This window comes from Vanessa atalanta, chromosome 19 (assembly GCF_905147765.1).
Source record: "Vanessa atalanta chromosome 19, ilVanAtal1.2, whole genome shotgun sequence".
NCBI classification, from domain to species: domain Eukaryota; kingdom Metazoa; phylum Arthropoda; class Insecta; order Lepidoptera; family Nymphalidae; genus Vanessa; species Vanessa atalanta.
In genome coordinates, this window is record NC_061889.1 from 10,691,068 (window position 1) to 10,715,785 (window position 24,718).

At 37.0% G+C, this 24,718-nt stretch overlaps 1 protein-coding gene across 2 annotated transcripts in view; it reads right to left on the bottom strand.

The window, feature by feature from the left end:
- The window catches only part of LOC125071531 (fibroblast growth factor 3), a 158,774-nt gene that overhangs the window by 118,283 nt on the left and 15,773 nt on the right, over window positions 1-24,718 (bottom strand). The window lies entirely within an intron of this gene.

The following is a 24,718-nucleotide window of genomic DNA, read 5'->3' on the forward strand; positions in this document are numbered from 1 at the left end:
TACGTTCGGACTTACACTTATTATTGATAGATATTTTTCAAATATTATTCTCTGGTACAAACCTAACAACGCGACACGCTCAGCCGATTTTTTATCTAATGTAAATCCTTTGCCGATGATTCAATAGATATTTGGCAATACATTTATATCACTCGCCTGCGCTCGCCCGAGGTCGGCGCAGTGTATTTTATTCTTACACACATTATCAATCTCTTGTTTTAAATACACCTTATCGATCATCTCTTAATAAAAATATAACTATTGAGTAAGTATCTCGACAGTAATAAAGTAAAATATCAATTACAAAGAGTCGGTAAAATATCCGGTAGCGACTGTCTCTTAGCAATAACGGTTTTGTTTGTGGGTCAGTGGTCACCACCGAAACCGAAAAGAACAAATTGATTCAACCGCCGTGTTTTATGATTTATATTTAATTAGAAGCACCGAAGTGGTTCTTCGAGGAGTCGTTCCACGCTTTCAAATAAGAAAACAGATAATTATTAATTAATCATTTTAATATCCGAGTTTGGAGTTAAATATTTATTATTTTTTATTTATTATGTTTATTATAGCAAAACAGTCAAGAATCAGTCGCTTTCATAATTACACTTTGAGTTCAAGCCGTCGATATCAAATAGTACTACAAATAAAACGTGAGGGTGATAATGGATCAAATAAAGTCTTAATGTATAATGTCGTATTTGATTATTAATACCAACATCTAGCGTATCGACTACATGCGGGCTTTTATAAAAAGTAATTTCAAAGGTTTTACTTAATTTTGCGAGGAAATATAGAACGGCAAGATTAACTGGCAATTATGTATCCGTGAGTGTCTTAGAAAGTACAAAACATTTAAATCTAGTTTCAGATAAACTGATACGAGCAGCCGGACCGGCGGCTGTTTTATCTCGATAAGGATATTGAGATAAGAAAAAGTTTTATTATTTAGAATATCTTTCTCAAGAATTGGCCGTCTGTCTGTCGGTCGATTGGAAACATGAAATAATTGAATTTAACTAATTGAATTGATGTTTTTAGTGACTTTACCGTTCAATAGGAAACAGATGGGTTTGTAGACAACTTGTTATTTAAAAATAATATATGTACACAAGTAAAACATACAAACATAATACATACTTTGTCGAAAGTTTCAAACCTACAAGGAATCTAAATCAAAAGGATGTTCACCTCTTCTTAAATAATGTTGTTGAAATGTTCAAGTTTGGAAAGTACTTGAAGAAATCAAGATTTTAAAAAGAGTCAACAAAGAGGTTGACCTCTCTGAACTCGGACGTCAACGCGTATGAAGTATAATTTGCCATCCACGAGATTAAGGAGCACAGATAACAAATGAAGCAAATACGAGCTGCAACCGCAACATTAATTAGGAATATAATTGGGTACGCGCCGTTGTTGTTTTCGAAACGGGTAATGAAGTTCAAGCGATCAGTCATCGATCAGACATCCGATACGTTGAATGAATTGTGCAAAGAATGATTGAATGTATTCTAAGTGACGTGTGAAGGCACGTGTTGTGACGAGCGCTCGCGTCTCGCAGTGCCTCCGGTGCGGTTCCACTAAATATATCATCTTGTTCGTATTTTTTTGAACCATATATATCGCGCTCATCTCAAAAATCTGAATGTTTATTTTATTCCGTCACAGTCACTCCTCTGAGGTAGTAAAAGGATAACCGCGACCCTAGACCACCACCAATACCAGAGTATTACGAGTAAATCCTGTGACTTAATTTGGGTAGAAATATTGCGTTAGGAGGACGTCATCCGTCAGCATTCAGTTCCAATGCCGCACAGACGACGAATGATTTCAAAGAGAACTTGTTCCATACGTCTGACCCAATGACGCTCTGACAGGTCGCAGTTGTTTTATAACACACAGTTAACATGCAGCGTTATCACACAAATACTTCTGAGAGACCTCTATCAACGTCGCCCGATCTTGAGTTAATCATTGTTTTATTCTATAATAATACGTAATACAACTAATGAGACCAATATTTCTTTCGTTGTGAAATCTTGTACAAGACATTTGTATAAGTCAGTGTTTCCAAATGGCTGGTGTTGTAACGGTTTTATAGTGTTTTGAGACCCTATCGGTACGAATTTCATCGGCCGCTCGTGCACAGTACAGCAGCACACACACACACGCATTCTTATTCTTATCCTATGCTTGATTTCAAATAAAACGCTGAAGTTATTATGAGTTTTTGTTTTTTGTCCCAGTTTCTAAATCTAAATGCTAGCAGTCTCCAACTCTTACGTCCTTACATCTGAAATAGTTTAAGATCGTTACGATCAAAAATATTCAACTAAAGCCATACGTCTTGTGTGTGTACGAATCGGCGCAATCGTGAGTGAGCGAGCTTACAGGTTATTAGTAGTGATATTGTCTATTTTAAGCAAGATGGCGGCCACAAATCATTCGCCTAGAATGTTGAATATGCAAGGATTCTCTTGTCTGATAGTGATGCAAAGGTCAATGAACTGACTTGTTTATATTTTCACTTGACTACGGAGACCCTTGATATAGTCGTGTGTACCGGGTTTTGACTTCTGCTTAGACATCAATATTTCGCGAAACGCGCAAACAAAGAAACTCACCGAATGTTTTAAAGTAGTTAATAAACAACGTGATGTGTAATTTAATTGTACGATGTATATGATATATAATGTATACTAACAAGCACTGCAGATGGTGGGAACTCACGCGCTTAAAGTTACTACCAATCTACTAATTCCAATAGTTATAACTATCTTTGCTGTAAAAGTATTCGTTAAAATATACACAAAAATATTAAATTTTCTTCTTTTCTTGAAATCGGTTAAAAGATTTTCGACGACCATTAAACCTAAGTTGAATAATTCCTGCACGAAAATATTACAATAACAGCATCATCTCAACATCTTCGCTATTATTCTTATTAAATTAAGCCGAGAACTCAATCCCACGATATAGAATTTAATAATTACTTTTATGTGATTTTTAGTAAGCGCTTTAAAGCGTTGATAGCGCTTTTTAAGCCCTGTCAAATAATAAGTCGTAAAGCAGAAACAATAATGTCACGTCTAATTCCGTAGACCGTTATTTCTATATTCCCCACTCGGCGCAGACAGACTCTAACATAGTGCCACGACCCGGCGTCGCACGCGCACTACGACTCCAGTGTCTAGTGTAGCATATAATATCGAAACTATACATTCAATAAATAACTAATTAATTTTGTAAAATATGTTTATTTGATTTGATAATAATTCAATGTGTTCAATGTGACAAATGAGAGTCATCTCAATTTATGAATAACATTAATAACTTAACGAGAATTAGGAGGAGGAGGGCTCTGTGCAAGCCGTCTGGGTACCTGCTGCTCATCGTACATCCTACAAGAGCCAAAGAGCAATACTTTGTACTGTTGCGTTCCGGTTTGAAGGGGGAGTGAGTCAGTGTAACTGCAGGCACAAAAGATATAATAACTTAGTTCCCAAGGTTGGTGGCGTGCCCGCCCGCTAACCTATCGCATAAAAAACGTAGGTAGTAAGAATAAGTGAGTAGAGCTGATACTTGTCACTTCATGTAGAAAAAACACAATACATTTTCTATATATTGTTAACAACGAACTGTACTTTTATATGTTTAAGACGTTGATTAAAATACCCTCAGTACACATGGCATGTTATTATATCAGCTCTGGTACAAACTAATTGTATTTGTGAAAGTCATTAAATAAAGAGTATTTCGATTTGACTGGATGCCATTGTTTACGCTATATTACATACTAATCTATTGATAATTACATTAAAACATAAGGTAACTTATACGCGCATAGTGCAGGTTATACACCGCAAAAAAAAGCTATATTAATAGTTTTATAGACTGTCGTATATACCTATGTCTCTATGTCGTGTGTATAAGGGCTTATTATCGAGATATAATTTAGGTAATACTTTAAACATTCATGACACAAAAATTATTTCTTTAATGAGCGAGGTACGTTTCCCAAACGAGTTCGAGATGCGTCGTCGCCAGACAGAAGTGTCGCGGGCGTGTCGCGGGCGTGTCGCGGGCGTGTCGCAGGCCTGCGGTCTCGTTTACACGCATCTACATTAATTCATATTCAAACACACTTCAAGGAAGTCGCATGAATTTATTATCTACTGAATATTTAGCTTCTATATATTACTTCAAAAGAATGTTTTACGTCGTAAGAGAGAAAAAATAACTACGCAGACCACTCGTCTACTGAGGTGTGAAGACTAACGAAAGTGTAATCCAAAACCCTAAAGCTACGTACTGAACACAAGCGCACAGGGCGTCGAGAACCCCGAGGGCGCAGTGGAAAGCTCGTGAATCTTAACGATTTTAGGTTGCAGGTATAAATCCGGGTAAGCAATACTGATTTTTCGTGATCACCTCGTGTTCCGAGAGACGATCTCTCCGAGCAGTTTTGATATTTACCACGGGTTACTTAAATTTATGAAACACAAAAATTATTTAAACATTTGAACGCGATAGCTGTTAGATATAATTCTAAACAATGTACTAACGTATATATATAATACATTCCACAAAATACTTGTTAAAACAACTCACGAACCGAATGACATAAACAAACACGCAAATATTTTACAAATATTGAAAAGCGTGGAAAGCGATAACAGGAGTCGCCGACCCCGTGACGTTGATAACGGAATTAGCCGGCAATTAGGAAGACGAAAGTATTTCTAGATACGTTTTTTCGGCAAAAGTTTTGGCAGCTCCGTCGCGACGGTTATAGATACCTTCGCTTTGAACACCACTTCCCGTACTGGTAACGCGCTTTTGACGTTTCGCTATACTCCCTCTGATGTCCGGTTGGTGTCCGGTTGGTGTCCGGCTGGTGTCCGCCGTAGCCCCGAGCACGGGGCTTATAAACGGGGAGTCGTTTCTTCGTAATGGCATTCCACGAAAACTACTAAATCATTACACATGAAACTTATACGTGAAGACAATGTTGACGTGACTCAGGTGAGTTTTATGTTCTCGTGGACAGTAAGATGGAAGTATCAAAAACACAAAATGTCATCCAGTCAACATTTCATAAGGATACATAACGCGTTGCAGCTTTATCACGATAACGTATAATGCCTACGTGTAGTTTCATATATTTATTGGATACATCTGTTCTGTGAACTTGGCTCGCAGAAAGCCCAGGCTTGGTGGTAGGGCTTTGTGCAAGACCGTCTGGATAGGTACCACGCCCACTTATATAATCGACCGTCAAACAGTAATACTTAGTATTGTTGTGTTCCGGTTTGAATGGTGAGTGAGTTACATTTCAAACGTACCGCTCGTAAGCGACCTCGAATCGGAACCCAAACCACCCGGAAAAGTCTTCAAATAATATTTAACATCATAAACGAATATGAGTAGTGCAGCAAATTTTATTAAGTGCATATATCAACAATTCATTTATTGAAGAGACAAAATTAAAGCGTGCCATATTTTGCACTTCTGTGCTCCTCGGGCTCGGGGACGTAAATCTCGCGCCAGCGGGACTCACTGAACGTGCAAATAAGTAATAAATTATTGAAAAGGTCGAATCTAAGCTTGTGAAATTAAAAGTATACTCGTTTGTCAGCCGCCCGCTGAGATCTATTTATCCTTTTAATTATACATCAAAATCGACGTATCAGGGTCGTCGCGCATTATACGACTTGTGATCGTATTCTATTAGCTGGGTATAAATTCAACGTGCGATTTTATTTAGTCGCTAAAAGGGCTAAATTAACCTCAATGCGTTGCTTTGCAACTTCTTCTGAATATGATTTTACCGCAGGAATGTGGTCCTCGTTAGCATCTGTTAACGTCCATATATTTTACAATGTCGTCCGAAAGTCTTATGATTTATAAAAAAATCATTCCATACATACGAAATAGCAATAATTAATAATTTATGGTTTAAATTTAACAAATATTAAATATTATATTATATTCCATACACGAGCGACTTCTAAAATCAAAACGTTGGAAACGTCTCCACAACCGTTGTACGTTGCAGAATTATTTAGAAATAAACGCAAGTGCATAATGTATGGCAGCCCTGCACGTCTCCTCGCGTACGAATTAATTACATAAATTACGATTTCTGTCGAATTATTCGCGAATTTTACAAACTCGTAAATTGTACCCACAAGGTCACTCTTAGTGATAGCGACCAAGCGGCTCTTGTTCTTTCTGACCGCTGACCCGCGGCAACTGTTGGCTCGTTGATTAAATACGGAGACGACATTCATTTTTATAATTTCCATTCGACTCTGCCATTATCTAACTTTTGTTATTCATAGTCTCCGCGGAGTACGTGTGTAAATAAACTAACAATATTAAAACATCACGAGAGTTTCTAGCTTCTGGGTGTCCACACGAACAAAAGTCAGATACTAAATGAATGAATAAGGAAAATAAAAAGTTATGTTTAAAGCCGGATGTAGACTAATTTATAGAATTAATAGTTCCACTGCTGGGCTAAGGGCACTGTCCTTTTAAAGATAAGCTTAGGTGCGCATTCCACCACTCCGCTCCACACTGTGCGGCTGATGCACACATGCAGGTTTCTACACGATGTTTTGGCTGACGGCGAGCACGAGATGAAATAAAAACGCAACCGAATGTTATTAATTTATAATAATTATTTAACGTGCGCGATTAGCTATATAAATAAATCAATAAACACGTATTTAAATCGACACGATGAGTTAATGTCGTCGTGCGCGAAGTGACGCGCGCGAAGCCGTTTTAATCAATCGAAGACTTCAATATCAGTATACCTGATTATGAGAAAATAATTCAAAACGGGTTTGTGGATAGTTTACGGATTGTGTTTCATTTTTAATATGCAAGATATACCTAAATAACTTGAGTATTCATTCTAATGATATTCAGTATTACAAAAACAAGAATATAAGAAAGTACGAAAATATTTTCAAGAATATAAGCTCGAAGAAAACGTGACGCGATAACATAGTAAGTATACAGAAGAGAGGCGACACTTGGTGTCAAAGTTTGTATACAAAATAGATTAATAGTTATTGAATCGACTCGATACCGAATGAATGAACTTTCTTCTAGCTCAAGATGCAACGGTTTTTTTAATTTAAATATCAGACAGACTGGCTAATGTCTGATATATCACCCCATGATAAGTAGTCACCGCCGATCGGACAGTGGCACTAGAGACATTAAATACTCCTTACATCATCAACGCGCCAACGACCTTGGAAGGCAGGAATTTACGTCTTCTAATCTACTTGAAGTTTCACTGGATCACTCACCTTTAAACCGAATAACAACAAAAGTGCTGATATTTGGCGGTAGAATATATGATGAGTGGGTGGTACCTATCTAGAGCGTTTTGCACAAAGCCATACCAACCACCCGAACCAAAAAGGGAGCAGCGTAAGACGAAATTAATTTGAAAACATTTGAATAAACTTTAGAGATATTTAGTCAAGCAATAAAAAGTCGTTGCATGCAATATCACCACCAAGAATGAACATTCCCGCGCCGCCGCGCGCCGCCGGAATCCATCTCGCGATAAGACAAGCGCTAATCCGACGGACTGGTACGGGTATATGCAAATAGATCCCAAAATTAATAAAAGCGGTAGTCGAGTCGCGCGTGTAGTGGAAGTCGAACAATACATAACTCCCAGACAGATTTAGATTCGATATTTGCTACGACGACGCAACTATTTTAGTGAGGATTAGGGATGTGCGCGACGTCGTGCTATCGACATGATGATTATTTCAAACGTTTAGTTTACAAATGTTGGTGCATTCTACAAAGTGACATCCGGTATTATGTCACTGCTGGGCTAAAACGGAGGGGACTTTTTGAGAGGGCTTGGAAGTTATTTTACGACGCTGCTTCACAACGGGGTGGAGGATGCATATGTGGCAGATTTTCATCTGGCACGAACATTTTTCCTTACGATTCAGATCTCCGCCAAAAGCAAAATGAATTATAAGAATATTAAGCACATAAAGATTAATGGGAGATGGCCTGGGTTTTAAAGCGCAATCTTCGATTCGATTCTAATTATTTTTATAGATATTACCCATCTAAACAATGTTAATTACGAAAGGGCTTTAGTTCACGATTTATAAAAATATAAGTACGAATACATTTTGTACAGTTATAAAACTAGTTATTAAAAAGTCGTTATCTATTGTAAAGCAAATCCAACTATTTATTAAATATTGTAGATTAAGATTTCGATAGTGTTGTAATTATCGATGATACGAGAGATACGGCCCTATTGAAGATCAAACGCCGCGCTCAGATTAAATTGACTGATTTACTCAATGAAGTATTTCGTAGTGTTAGGATTTTGTTCCGTCTCTATGTATTAGACACGTTATAATAAAGATAAATTATATCAAGTAATACGTGACGTGACTGCTTATGTGACGGACTCTTAATTACTCTGACTCGTTAGCACACTCCGTTACTCTCACTCCCTCTCTAAAATCGCGCGTGGTCTGATGGTGGATCGGCTCCGAGAAAGCACGCACGGGTACTTTGTTGAACTATACTCAACGTAAGAAACCATTTGTTGAAAAAAGAAAACGCATCGATCCATGTGACGTGACTAACCGTAGTTCGCAAAAACTCAACAACTGCAATGAACATTATCGGTAGCAGAGCAGAGCAGTTTCGTCGATACGTCTGTATACATTGTAACGAGCTCAAAACGATAATTGTCGTATTTCTTGCGACTCCTCTTCTTAGAACGCCATTCCGCGGTTTGTTACCTTTCGTGAGTCCTGCCCGACACTTTATTTAGGCTTCGACGAGCAACGGCACTTGATGTAGTTTATGTAATTAGATTTTTTGTTTCGTTAATTTTGTAAAATGATATCGAATCAAGCTAATGCGCTATTATCTAAAACTTAGTGACGCACTACGTAATCTATAGATGACATTCTGATTACCTATATACAGACGTACATATAATGAGTCTATGGCTCGGCTTTACTTTAATGGACAACCAAAACACTAAACCCGAAGTCCCGGCGCTGACGCTGCAGACGAGACTCATAAAATAGGAGAAACATTAACACCAATATTGACACCAAAATTATCACCGAAATTTCTCAGACAATTACTATTATACATGTAATAGCTCGTTCAATTGTCGTTTATCGCTCGCTGCAAGTAGCTTGAAGTAGCCGCGGGCGTCATGAATGTCGCTGAGCATTACCCGGCAGTGCGGTCAGAGGGAATACTCGAACACTTACATCACTCCCGCGGACTGTCACCGAGCGAAATAACATTAATTGATAGACCCTTTACATATGCGGAAAGCAAGATTGATCGTCCCTAACATTCTATCATTTAAACTTTCCCGTCGCTCAAAGCGCCGCACGCTCTCAACTATTATCTCTCGAGTTGCTGACTTAACAACAGTATCACTTACTGGGAGTACCGCATCTCAAAATAGATGAATTACACTTAGCATTGGGCTCCAAGAGTTTATATTTTATTAAGCGGAAAATAAATTTATAATAAGGGGAATGCAGTCTGTAACAGTAAAGTATATTTGTGACTATTCTTATTGTTTCAGAAAAAACAGGGCATGTGCCACCGATACCTCCCCCGTGAACCACGTCCTAGCAGACTAAAAACGTCGAATTAAAATGTAATGAATATCTCGCTGAGTACACAGACACGTATCTGAATAGTCTCTAGACCTGGACTCGTTAAAGATGTGACGCCCGTAGCCATATTGTCAATTGTCATTTATATTCCAATAACAGAGCGAGAACATCAGAGGTTGCAACTTTGGACATGGCTCTGCACTCTGCGATCTGCGCGTGTGTCCGCGTGTCGCGCACGATAATATGCGAGACGCCGATGCTCCGAGCGCACTACAGGACGTATTCGACTCGAACTCGCTTCTTGAGTTCATTAATAATTACCTTTAAGTATATTAAAATCATCATGAGAAATATTTGGTGCGTGGAACATTATCATACCCGACGTCTATCATAATGTTTTTGACACTAATAATATCGAAATGAGATAAGCCATTAGTCGGCCTAGCGACGTCACGATGTCTCAATTACAAATAATTAATTGTCTAATTATAATAAAAACTGGTAATCGTGTCGAATTAAGCTGTTAGTTAGTTTTATATACCAACAGAGAAATAAGCGGGGGCCATTATTGATTCATACATAAATCTCGATTTGACTTCGACATACAACATTGTGTCATTAATAAACATTTTGTGACTAAAAGTAAAATTTTCTCTCTGCGTCTTTGCTCATTTTGTTGATGAAATAGTAAATAATTTACGCTTCAGTTGTCATAGTTCAATTTGTAAGAACCGTACTACAGAATACTATGACATGATCGAAAAACGCTAAAACCGAAGAAAACTGCTCAACGTCGTCGCCACATTACCATAAATCATAAAATATGTAATAACACACACACAAATGTTGGAGTTCCATATTAAATAAATAAATAAATAAACACAGCTAAAATATACATCTTACGTAATAAGTTATTCGAATATGATAATTCCATATCAAATCGAATTCGTAAAACACAAACGTACCGTCTTTCCTCGTCGTGTTGTCAGTACGACGTGACGCGCCGACGGTGCAGGGGGTACAGGGGGTACAGGGGGTACCGCAACCTCGTATATCAACACTAAATATTCAATTATTTTTAAAACCATCTTTAAATGACATAAATTATGCACTCAAACCTGTTCCACTGGGTGACATTTTCCCAATTTAATTAACAATTTTATTTTATTTTTTATAGCATCGAGTCAAAGATCATGACTTCTATTTGTCGAAAATATTTCGTAACAGAGAACGCCATTTGTGTCACATTATGTATAATCAATTCAAGAGATAGAAACTTACTCAAAGTCGTCTTTGAAAGGAAGCTTTATTGAATGCATCTATTTTCCATTTGAATGATACGAGCTCAATTATTCTTGCTGGGATTTCGGTGCTCCTTCAGCATCGCCACGTCACGTGTCTAGTTAACGTCGTCAGCTAAGTGATGAAAGTAACTCCAGCCGGACGTTCTGTCGGTAACCTAACCGGGTCAGCGCCGGACACGTTCTCTGGAGTGCTGTTTATATAATCAAGACATATTACCTACCATACAAATGGACAGGTTACTATTAAGATATGACATCTCGGTGAAATGAGCAGCGAGATTTGTTTTATTGATAATATCAGACGGTATAGTCACCGATCACATGAGGGCCGTGGCGGATAAGGTTCCAAACTTTTGGAACCAGAGAGGTCTTTGGCCAGAATATTTACGGGCTGTTACATGTTATCTTTTAATATTCAAAATCACATGTCACTAATCGCAAAATACGAAACGGCCTTCTTAAATACATTCTGTATTCAAAAATCAGATTTTAGTTCGTCGGAAATATCGGTTCAACCTATGACCCGATATATATTCTGATTCTGTGTTTTAATGTACATGTACATCTAGCGCCGTGTTTAGAACCGTCGGAGCTCCAAGTCGAGATATAATAACAATTAATTGATCGCATAATTGAAATAAATATTCACATCTAAACTATTGAGGTCATTATGTTTACGAGATCGTGATTTATATCGGAGATAAACGCTGACCGGTTCAATGTATCGGGTTCTTGTTTGCATCTGTTTGTACTAATATGCGAGTGCGCGTTCGGCGTGCGAAGAGTTCACTACTCGACTTCATTGAATTCATTACAATTCATTGATTTTTTTTATATTTCCTCAACAAGTGTTAAAGGGGAATTTATTTAGAAGTGAAAGATGAAGTGACGCGACCGAAAATGTGGTGAGCGACTTAGAGCTGCGTACCTAAAGATCTGTCGTTATCTGTTACCGGTGCTTTTTTATTTAATGTCGGTAATTTAACTCTAAAGATGAAAAATTTAAGGCCGCTATACTCTGAAGGCAAACATTATTTTGAATTTCCTTAAAATGTTTTTCGTAGTAAAAAGACAACAAACGCATGAAAGTTACTGGATAAAAATATTGCTTTCCGTATTATTTTTTCTCTAAAACAACACAGGTTCGATTCATGTCTCTCAAATTTATAGACTTACTATATGTTAAAAATATATGTACTTACTAAGGAATAAGCTTACGAGTATGCTTAAGGATAGTTACCAAGCATTTTTTGAATGGAGGAATGGATAATACGGCTCGACGTACTTCACCTTATACAGCTATTCATATATGAGAAGTAAAGGATGGCAGAGCGCCTTGCCTCTACTCAGCCCACGACAAGCGAAGTCGCGGGCAGCGCTCGTAAACAGCATTTCCAACAAAAACCAACAACTATTAATTCAGATAGGTTTAATCTCGGCTAGAACATTTATCAATTTAACTTTATCTCCATTTGATTTGCGTTAAATAAAAGTACGGCGACCGACCCGTTTGAAACGAAACGACTTGCAATTGAAGGCCATTTTAAAGAAATTATCACTTTATCTCCGAAAGCAATGAATTAAACAGTGAGGGGTCCCTCGTAGCGCGTATACAGCAGCGTGTACAGGCTGCTCCGTTAGGACATTCTATTGGTTTTAGAAGTACGAGTAGCGGCTGTATTGCAAATAGCACGAATGAGTGTTATATTCTTACTAACATTTGTATTATTTGTTGTATAATATATATTTAGAATATTAACTGTGATATGCCTTCAGTTGCGAATGCATTGAACACACACGGTCAGATGAACAGCACCTTTTCTTTACGTAATATACAATAAAAAACATTAAATTTTCATTCATTAAATTGTTGGCACAGAAGTCAAGAACACCCTGTCACATTTGAAACACCACGAAAATCGAATAAGGAAATCGATTTGTTGCCTAATGCTGCCGATTAGATAGCCAGATTTTGATTCAAAGACAGATAACGACGCTTGACAATTTACTATTTCGTTATCTGTGACGTTTTTATACTCATGAATACAATGCTCATTTGGGACAGAGGTCACTGCGACTGTACAAGAGAGACTCGGGGAGGTCGTCGATTGAATCCCGATTGTGGCAGATATTATTTATCAATCGAGTGTTCTTACTTCCCAAGAGATAATCAGCGATTAAACTCAATGTGAAATGAAGTAAACGCAGGATGCTCGTGACATTAAATAACGTTCGGTATATTAAACAAATGTCAACTGAATTCATCTCAGTGACATTGTAGCAAACCGTTAATATATATCGCCGCCAAGCAACACTGTAACGTGTTGTGCTGAGAGGTGAGTGAACCGGCGGCCAGAGACATGCCGTCTCCCGGCCATGATGGTACTTTGATTCGACCTTGACATCGAAAACTATGGTCACCATACCGACGACGTCACATACACGTCACTTTACCATCGATAATCCATTTAACCCAAGTAAACAAAGCCAACGGTAACCTCTAAACTACTCGAGACTTTATTGAAGATTTAAATTGGTAATTGATTCTTAATTTTTTGCAAGATCGTATTGTGTTCAGAGTTTCTATGCAGCATCATCATAAGGAAAAAGAAGAAAAATAAAGATAAAAATACTTGGAGAAAAATATGTAAATCATAATTAAATTAAATTATTAATTATTATTACTTCCAAATGTTATCGAATTACGCATTCGAATATAAAAGCGAGGAAGCGTACAGCTATACGACCTCTTTTCGATCAAATATTGATACACGAATTTAAATTTCGACGTGTGTCTCTGGTTACGTGGCAGCCGTTAGTCAGTTGGCAATTAGCCGTGACGATAGACTATTTATACTTGCTGTAAACACTGAATATCTTCAATGGAGTCACGTGGTGTTGGAGAAATCTAGTGACAGTATCGACGGAATGTGAGCATTGTATTCGTGGGATTTAAATGTTTCACAGGATACTAAAATATAGAAAATGGTATGAGAGTGGCAGCGGGGTCAGATCTAACTCTTCAAACATTTCACTCAGAGGTCGATTGATTCGATTGCGTTCGTTGGAACGGCAGGTGCCCAAGTTTAGGTACCTTAAGTAATAACTATTTATTATGTATAAAAATAATATGCTTTAACCAATATAATCTAATTTGTATTTTTATTCCGTCATTATTCCTAAATTAGTCACTCATATTAATGCACGCCATAATAATTTAATGTGGAGGGGCGCATCTTTGTTACTGAATGTTGCCCATTTTACTACTTTTGATATTTTAATATAATTGGCGCCATTTTTTAACTCTAAAAACAGTAACTTTCCATACAATATTCCATCATAAGTTTCATCCTCTTAGGTGATGAATATTCTAAAAAAAAATCGGTTCTTTACTCATTAACCTACATTCCGATTGTTATATTTTATATTTCCATAAAAGCTGTTTTCACCCCCATTTAACCTCCTTAAGAGATGAATATTGAAAAATATTCCTTTGAGCTGACCTACGTAACATTCTATAAGAAATTCCTGTGCAAAATTTCCTCCCGTCAGAAACACCCGCTTAGGTCAGTCAGTCAAAGAAAACTTTAACTAGTGAAATATGTTATATATTTGTTACCACTGTCTCGTTGCAATAATTTTTGCTCTCGTCGAGCCCTCGATATCTTCAATATTTTCTAACTAAGCATTTGTAGCCCACACTGTCTTTGGTACAGTATTTAGTACCCGAGACAAGAACCTATAAATCCGTCTTCAGGATATACAGCCTTTCTCCTACGAAGCAACATTAATAGGATTTACAACGAAATATCAATAATAATTACCCAGCGCCCCGCGACTTACAACTATTAATGACAAAAATACAATCTGTAAAGTCGCCCACAGTTAAAACTGAAGTGCGAAAGGAGTTAGTCATTGCCCATTATCTGCAATCTGTGGGCTGTTTGTTACGGAGCATGAAACGGTCTGGGCGGTCTGTATCCGAATCTATGAACCGTGGAAATTATGCAATTAATATTTATCGACGTAAATTTCAATTGTTGATAATTTCGCCTAAATATTGTATTAGTTATGAAATTATACGTTTGTTTGTATGTTGTAAAATACCTTTTCAACAATGATAAAATTGCATATGAATATAATTCGTTAAACACACGTTATTACCCATGCCGCGTCCTAATTTTTGTATTTTTGCGTGTGAACTTTAGCGATTTCGTAGCAGGTTATTGTTGCAATTTACTTTGACTCCTGTTAAATAGCTTCGAATGAGACAGTATTAATTATACTGCGTTTTGCATTATATGAATAGGCAAAAGATTTTTGTTGAAGCGATCCGTATTGCATATCTGTGGTCAGTTAGTTATCTGTGGACGTGACATTGACAGGAGCACGCTGGACTCGCTCCCGCGCGCGCGTTAACAAGAATCAGATACGATTGACGATGAGCCGACTAACTGGATGGATTGCATATACAAGTGTTGCGGATTGCGGACTTCTATACACGATAACTATTTCGAATTGAACTTACAGGTAGCACCGGCTCGCCGGAATATGGATTGTTATTCTTATTGATGAGTTTACATTGAGGAATACTACAGTTAATAAATATATTCGGCGATAATTGAACTTTTTTTTTTACTATAGATCTTATTGCGGAGAGAGACTATTCTCATAGTTAATAGTAGTATTACGAACACTTGTTTCCATTCGCATGTACTACATGCGTATTTAACAACTGTGACGTTTTGCGTAATTTGCGTGTTTATAAATTAATATATAAAGGAGATACATTATAAGATACTAAATCATACGAATATTGGGTCTTTTGTACGCGTTTGACAGTAATAGGTCAGATTTAAAACGAACAGATATCTGCTACACAAACGAGGTATTTAAATGCGTCTCAACGTCTATGACAAAGGAGTATCGGCGGCTTTTATGTACAAAATACTAATCGTAAAAAGCTCCAACGGGAGTTTTGTTAAACGAAGCCATTTCTGTACGTTTACGAAATTGCTTAGAAACGGTTTGTGGTCAGAGCTCTTTAGGATTACGTTTGCTTCGAGTGCGCCGCGCCGTGTACGAATAAACGTCGAACTGCGTATAAAAATGAGACTTATCTAAAAGCTTACGGGGCGTCGACCGGATATTAAATAATTTATAAGACGCGCTATAAATATGGAGTAAAGCTGATCTGTCGTTGCACTAGCGGGCAAATATTATAACTGCGATGTTAGATTTCACGATTTTAGTGGTTGTCAAATTAAATCAAATCAAATGTATTTTAGTCAAGTAAACTTCACAATCAAGTGTTTTTGAGTCGCCAATATTGTAACACTACCACTCACCGGTTAAACGCTTGTTAAAGTTTCTGAAATGATGAAACATTTCGTAACACAAATTAAGCATTTGCAAATGTATGTATATGAACGTAGTCCATTCGGTTATGATGTCGCCTCCACACTCAACTACTGAATCACTGAACTCAATAACTATCACTAAGCGCGTATTTCAAGTGATTTGAAGTGAAAAAACTTTATTTTATCGCTTTCTCATAGAAATACAATTGAACACGTGTGTGCAGATTTCCAGCTCACTTTTATCATTGTATTCTGCAATTATTATCATTGTATTAAGTAACAAAACTCTGAGGTATATACTCGAGCACATACGTCATACATAAATCAAAACAAATAATATATAGCTACGCCCTTGCAGAGCAACAGTATATTGTATTACAATTCTAACTAGATTCCAATTATCGTATATAATACGGTATTATCTAGTTAGAGGCAGTCGATTGACTCTTAATCTGGCCATTTGTATCGGAAAGTGAATTATACGGAACTATTTCACGTACCGTACTGTCACTATTAACGAGCTATTCGGCGTCACCTATCTGTGTAAGTGTGTAAATACATAATAAATTATATTTAAAAATGTATTACTGTCTCTTTCTGTAGTCGTAAATTAATACTTTAAAGTAAAAAAAATAATGAGACGAGAAATATTAAGGAACTTAAAATACAAAAATAATATTGTAATCATCTCAAATTTTATAATTGGTTGCTAACCGCCGGCTGTCGCTCGGTGTATCCGTTACCAAATTATGATATTAAAATGCCACAAACAAGGCATTATCATTGCGCTACATAAATATTGTTACAATGATCATATCTTAATTGATTCTACTGAGACCTGTAACCTCAACATCAGTGAACTGCACGCGGTGTGGTCGACTTCAATGGAAATGTGATTTTTTTAAATGCGATAATTATAATCTCGTTGTGTCATTTTTAATAACTGCCAATTTTTTATTTAAATTACGATATAAATTGTACTTTTTAAACTTAATTACCATTTACGTCCGTTTCAACCGCATATATTACAAAGAAAAAACCTTCTCAAAATTGTTATTCTAGCATTTTTTACACCGCGACACAATTTTACTATAAAGATCGTAATTAAGCATTTATAAACAAATAAGAAAAATGAATGAAATAGAAACTCTTAATAGAACTCTCAGTCAACGGTAATTCGTTATGTTTTGAAAACCCATGACGACCATTCAGACGTACCAATACGAAATTCTCTCATTATATAATATGTACTCAGTATTCTACTAAATAGAGTATATAACACTCAAAAGCACATAAGACAAAGATTTGATCTGACGTAAGGACACTAAGCTGGCCCCTCACGTGCCACGGTATTTACCGTTTGAAAACTCGCAACCGATAGTGCTAATGAATTGAGTACACGTAGCTCGGAAATATAAAATATTTTGACTTAAAAGTGTGTGTCAAAAGACATAAGACACGAAGTACTTTATTGTTAAATTCATATAAAACCAATAAACGTTGAGTAGGTATAATATAAAGAACACTTTGTCTATTAGAGTTGCTCGAGGCGCGGCGATGTACCCACAACGCTGTCTCGTTTGAAGAATATTCGTAAAATTCTCTAATATTTATGGCTTAAATATTATAATTCTACTTGTTTTACCAATTATTCATGAACTATAAAAAAAGGTTTTCTGTACAATGTGTATACCTAAGGTGTATTTGGTTTTTATGTGAAAAATTTAACTGATAATCGACACTGCATTGTGTACGGACAATACCTTTTTATCAGGTGAAAACGGATCTTGCACGAGGTGAGCTAGGGAAGAGTGTTATTTAATTCATAATTCAAAGCGAATTTAAAACATTTCAAATAGCTTATAAGTTATTGTTTTATATTTTACGGTAAAGCATCAACAGGTATTGTAATGTATGTCCACTCGGTGACCAGTCTTGTGGTGATTTACTGTCGCAACCACTGATCGACAAATTAAATGAATATAGGTCGGTTAAAGTACAATATAATTCTATATCTCAAGTTATTAAGCACAGACATTAGGCCATACAATCACTACAATGTTGCCTAATTTGTTGGCATACATATTTGCAACAATGTTGTATAAAACGCGGACTGTTTGATAGCTTATTGTTTGAGTATAAACAAGTAAAACTTATATGTTATTACATTGAAGTTTTCGCTAAAGATGAAGCACAAACACGCACAAATAATACACACGTGGGCACGACCGCACGCAACCTTACGTGTTTTATTAGTGGTAAAAAATAACAATTTATTTATTTAACACTTACACAAAACGGTTTTAATACTTTCAATAAGTTGGTTATCGTCCAATCCAATAATCAAATTTAATGATCTAAAATTGATCGCAACGTCAACACGAGTGAAGATGTCGGTTCGACGAGTGCCTGCCCGAAGTTCGCTCCCGTATGTTTCCACACCGGTCAGGCAGCGTTTATTTAGAGTGGCGTGCCTCGCCTCTCACATGTGACTTAGAAAACTAACAACAAACTACGTAGATCTGAAAGCGTAACATTGCAATTGTTTCATACTCTTTGAGCTTATTGGGAAAATGTCTGAAAGTGGAAAGTTCAAAAATGTGATCATGCAGTACTACCGAACTTCGAGTTCTTCAAGAAGTTGCACAAGGACAGGCACTGATTGCGTACTTCCCAGGATGTATTTTATTTTTACGTATGAAAAACACTTGTAACTAATATTGTACTTTAGTAACACATACTATGTAACTACAAACTAAACTATTTCCCTGGATCCGATTTATATTTATTTCATATATACTCGTATTATGTGACCAACCGAGTCTGCTTAAACGTATAAAATAAGCTTAAGCTCATCTGGCACAGTTTAACATATCGATAAGTTTTTACTACTCATTATTAAATGGAGAAGGAATACTAATCTGAGCTGATATTTCCATGTTTCATTCTAATCGGTTCTGTGCGGACTCGAGCTGTCGCAAACTTAAATGTAGGTTATACAGTAATACACACATACACACATTATCATAACGATATAAACTGATTCAGTTTTGTTCATATGTACTTGTACGAATATATTGTTGATATTTTAATAAAATAATTACTTATCAACTACTATGTCAAAACACATGTAGTAAAGCTTCGCACAGACACACAGAAACGTCATTTTTGTAAGTAGTTTATAACCGAACGTATCGAGTGGAGCAAATAAAGTAACCGGACCACATTCTGAACACCCTTGAAAACCGTATTAACTGCAAAGTCAAATGCACTTTCCGATTTGGCAGAGCTAACTGTGTGCGGTCGTAGCGTTAGCGGGCGAGTTGCGTTGCACTGATGTGGCCATAATACTACTACCAGTAAGTACATTACTTACGGGCACATTAATATCGGTACTCAACGACTATATGACATACGCGTACTCGTATCGCTGTTGATGCATAATTCGATTCTAACATTTCAATAGCTAATAATAAGACAGATTCGTGTCACGGTCAAAAAGTTTTAGAGATCACAACGCGTGCGAAATTTAAGTTTATAATAATTTAACCTAAGCATTTATAGGAGGTCGGTCTTGAGTACAATCACATGATAAATACAATTAGGTTTTCTCTTTAATAAAAAACAGCTCGAGGAGAATGTATTTCAGTAGCGGGTTTTGCTTACACTAGTCGAAGGTATGACCACTCTGAGAACAATATTGACTGATTGCCACTAATGAAGTGCTCGATAGATATTACAAACGAGTATGATATCCGCTGCGCCCCGCCAGCACTCGGGCAGCAGGAATCACCAGCTCAGTCTCACATCCAGATTCGATTTTAGGTCGTCGCCGGCTTACATAACAATTGGATAATGACATACAGTGAAGCGCTGGTCTGCGTCTGATTTAGACACGCCGCGTCACTGCGCCGGCGCAGCGCTGCGTGCGTAACACCGGCTCGCTTTAAACTAATGCGTTTGCGGTGAACACAATCGTATGGAAACTATTGCTTAATAAGGAACTCGTCTTCACGAAACATACCGAATACAGGCATAATAATAACGCTCGACAATCCAGACTGCGCGACACACATAACACAGACCCATTAGTGCATTATGACCTTCACCCAAAAAACTAAGTGAAAAATAATTATTTTATGTGATGACCATATAAAATAATTATTAAAAAAAAGAGCGGTACTCGCGATGCTATCTAAGCGAACTAAATATTAAAAACATGACTCTTGTTTTATTATTTCTGGATTTTTATTCAACTTCCGGTTTGTATATTCCCCGTTAATATTCTCTATAGCATTTAATCTTAAGTTTTTAACTTTTATTTAGGTAGTGCCTACAGTTGGTACAAAATATAATAATTACTGTTTATAAGAGTCTCTTTGTAACGAAATCAATAAAATATTTCAATGGAGTCAATTAAAACCTCAATAAAGGCTTCGACGCGTTTTACGCAACAGATTAAAGACTTCCTCCATTAGAACGTACAAGATCGTCGGAATATATGAAGGCGATTCCGTGTCCGCTGCGCGGGAACCGTCGCAGGGAAGGTAAATTATACACGAGTAACGTGAACGAATCTGTTAATTAAGTTTTAATGCGATATTCCAATGTATAGCGACACATCTCACCTCTCACCTAACCTCGTATTCTTACACGGAGACTGTGAGATCTACTTAAAAGCTTATTATTAGACTAATTACAGATAGGTCAATATGAAAGGAAAAAAAAATCATTTCGATCAACCTTAATAATACACAATTAAGTATTATATTACTGATACCTGAGTTCTCTGCTGGGCAGCTCATGTGTTGCACAAAAGTATTATTATTTTAAAAAGCATCTTAGAATTTAAGGCCAATTATATCTTAAACAAACAAAATTTAACAACTAGACGTCGATGGTCATAAATTGAGGAAAACTGAAATGAAATATCCTTGTTGGACTAAGATATAAATAATTCATCTCGAAAGCACTACAAACTGGTAGCAACACACGCAGTGTGTACCGAGGTCAACTAATACACCCAGTATTTTCCTAAGACAAGGTCTCGGTGGCACCGAGTTAGATTCGATCCTGACACGCGGCTCAACTCCCCACAAACTCTCTGCAGAGGCGAGCACAGACTCCGTCCCGATACGCCTTAATCCGTATATGAGCAGACTTATTTACAATTCGCACGAGAGCAGTGCCTGATTGTAATCAAAGACTCCTATCTCGCGGTGACGTTATCGAAATATAACAACCAATTTATTAAAAGCTATGATATCATTAAAACTTAAAATATTACATTCCAGCGGGGTGGTCATTAACGTAATATGATTATGTTCGAACACTTATTAATATCGGCAAGCTAAGCTTCATACAAGGCACTTGTTAAAACCGAAATCAAGTTTTAGAGCAAAACATAACAACTCGTACAAAAAATCTATCAGCAAAGGTGCCATTCATTAACGTTATCTGATAAACGCATATCGTAAACATTAATTTATTACAAATTTTCGATAGAACCGCACCAAAGCGTGTTTAAAATCAACAAGGCCAGTCTGAGTAATTTACGTTAATCAAATTTAGTTGCGTACAGAATGAAAGATGAATATAATTAAAGAATATTTCTAAGCTGTAGTGAAGTGAGCGAATTGGCGAACAGGTGACCGAAAGGATGCAAATAATAAAGTCATGAATGATGTAAAAAACATTCTAAGCACGTCGACTCGTGTGTGTTATTAATTAGCGCTGCTTTCGACACGATTAATCTTTGCTCCGAGTGGATTTTAAAACACACACTACTTTACTATTGGAAGTATATATAGAGTGTATTTCCTTTACATTAGCTGTCTATACTTCTACTTTTAATTCCAATGTAACTCTGTCTGTTTGTCTGTCTGTCTATAGCTCGGCCAAACCACAGAATCGAGTTTGATGAAAATTGGTAGGAAGCAAGCTTAAACTCCAATTAAAGACATGGGCATACTTATAGCAAACGTTTTAGGCCCAACGCCTGACGCTGTGGGCTATAGCAAATTTTATACAAAAATGAGCAGTATTGTTTAAGGCTGTATATGTGGCTACATAGGCTATATATACTTTTTATATTACAATAACATCGTCGGCGTTATGATAGCCAGAACCTCTTGTTCTCACGGAATGATTAATACACGTGATTAATCGCTTGAAACACATCGGAAGCGCTTCTCCGACACATGAACCCTGCGCCTGCGCCGTCACGACGATAACATTAAAACTTAATTAATCGTCGCGTCTCAGTAACACTTCCGTACGCGTCCACCGGGCCGCGGTGTGTCGGCCTTGTCCGTGGGCCGGGGAACTGCTAGTGACCCGAGGCTAAGTTCTCTTGCTAATATTCAAAGTACTTATTAAAAAAATAGTCTCAGCCCAAGATTATGTTCAATTCTATGATAAGTAATTATGAAGTTCCGTTTTTTTTTCAAAGCATTTCCGCAGTTTGCGTGCACAGACAGATAACAATATTATGTGTGTAGTGAGATGGATACACATATGGATACATATAAAAGCTGTATTTGTTTTTTTGGACCAATGAACGCTTCATTATCTACGTTTTGTCATCATTCACGGTACTGTACAGCCGCATGTATGGAAGCCGACATCTTGCTTTTTAATAATCAATGAACACTATATCTCCATTAATATTATGTCGGTATCTCTAAGAAACAAAAACTTTACAATGGTGAACCGTTCGACCCAAGTGGGTACTAATACGCTGCGGCGCCAGTGGCAGGGGGCCTCCAAGATCGCTAATTACCGGGGAGTGATTTAGGTTAATACCTAATGACCGATAACTTTTAACTGCAATGATCTATGATGTGTCCGAATGCCGAAGAGCATTCCAGAAATACGCGATAATTATAAACGTCCACATTCTAAATACACACTCGTGCGTATTTCAATATTACTTCATTTATACTACACTACACTATACTACACTACACTACACTACAACCGCGCGTGTGTGTGCGTGTGTGTGTGTACGTAATTAATGGAAATCTTACGTTTTAAGCAATAAATGTAAATTACAAAGACAAATATTGTGGTACAAAGATCTATTAATTAAAAACATTGTGACTGAGCTCGAGGTCTCGAATTGAATGCGAGCGAATTTCATTTAAAATTTTATCAGGACCGGAGGGCAGACGGCCGTCTGTCTCCAGCTCCGAGATCTGCGTGGAGGAAGGCGCGAGCACTTCTCGTAATAAATAAATTTGAAAAATGAGTACAATCGGCGTTTGAAAGTGAAAGCAAAGTGATGGCTGTTAACGATTTAAAATCTATAGAGGCGACCTCCTTCGGCAATACATGATTTAAGTATTGTGACTTTCGACAGCTCAGTTCCAGCGAGTTAACTTAGCGTAGCTTCTCGACCGAAAAATAATTTTAACATTCTTAATTGATACTCAAATGAAATACAATCTTTTTTGGCAAAATAAAATTCGCTTTGGAATATCGCGTTATACATACATGGTCTCAAGAATTAAGTATTATTAACATGCAATATTATATATATTTTTGATTTATTTAAATTGAAAGGATTTTAATAGAAAACACGGTGATTATCCGTAAAAGCGGTCATTGGAAACCTGTGAAGATTGATGTGCGTTTTACGATCAGTTTAAACAGATAGCCGATAAGGTCCCGCTATGTTTCGGCATGTTACGATATGTGGATGACTCGTGAATATGGTTTAGAACTGTTAAAGCCTGTACCGGTCAGTCAGATCTGACGGTTCGAGCCAGATCTAACAAAAGTAAACCTGCCAGCAATATTAATATTACCCTCGTTTGACATTTACTAATTTATATCGGAACGAAACATTGCATTGCGATCAGTCGAGTCTTTATGAATATTGGTTGGTTATCAACGATGGTCATTATGGGACTAGATCAGGATCATGACCGACGGGGCTGACGTGCTTTACGAGGCAAACGTACAACACTGTCAATTTTTTAGCTTTGGCCTGTTACTGAGATTCGATTACTTTTTTTAAAGTTCTCACTGGAATCCGCGAAGAATATCTGAGTACTTTTGACTTTAACTTGGAACTCATGAGTTGTAAGTTCAATGAGGCAGTTACTATAAAATAAACAGTTTTCTTGTGTTGAGTTTACTCGGATTAATGGTTTTCTTGTTACGAAACGATAAACGTATTAAATATATTTTAGACTACTTTAAAAGGTATCAAAAATATGGCTTTCAGTAACATTTAGTATTTTCCAAAACATTTGAACGTCCCGTTTGCGTAATCTTTCACTCCGCGACTGACATGACAATGCTTTGGATTTGATGTCATCACTCTTGGTCTTAGAATGGAACTAGCGAGACAATTATTCAATTTCTATGCACCAGTGACCCAGCACAGACTCAA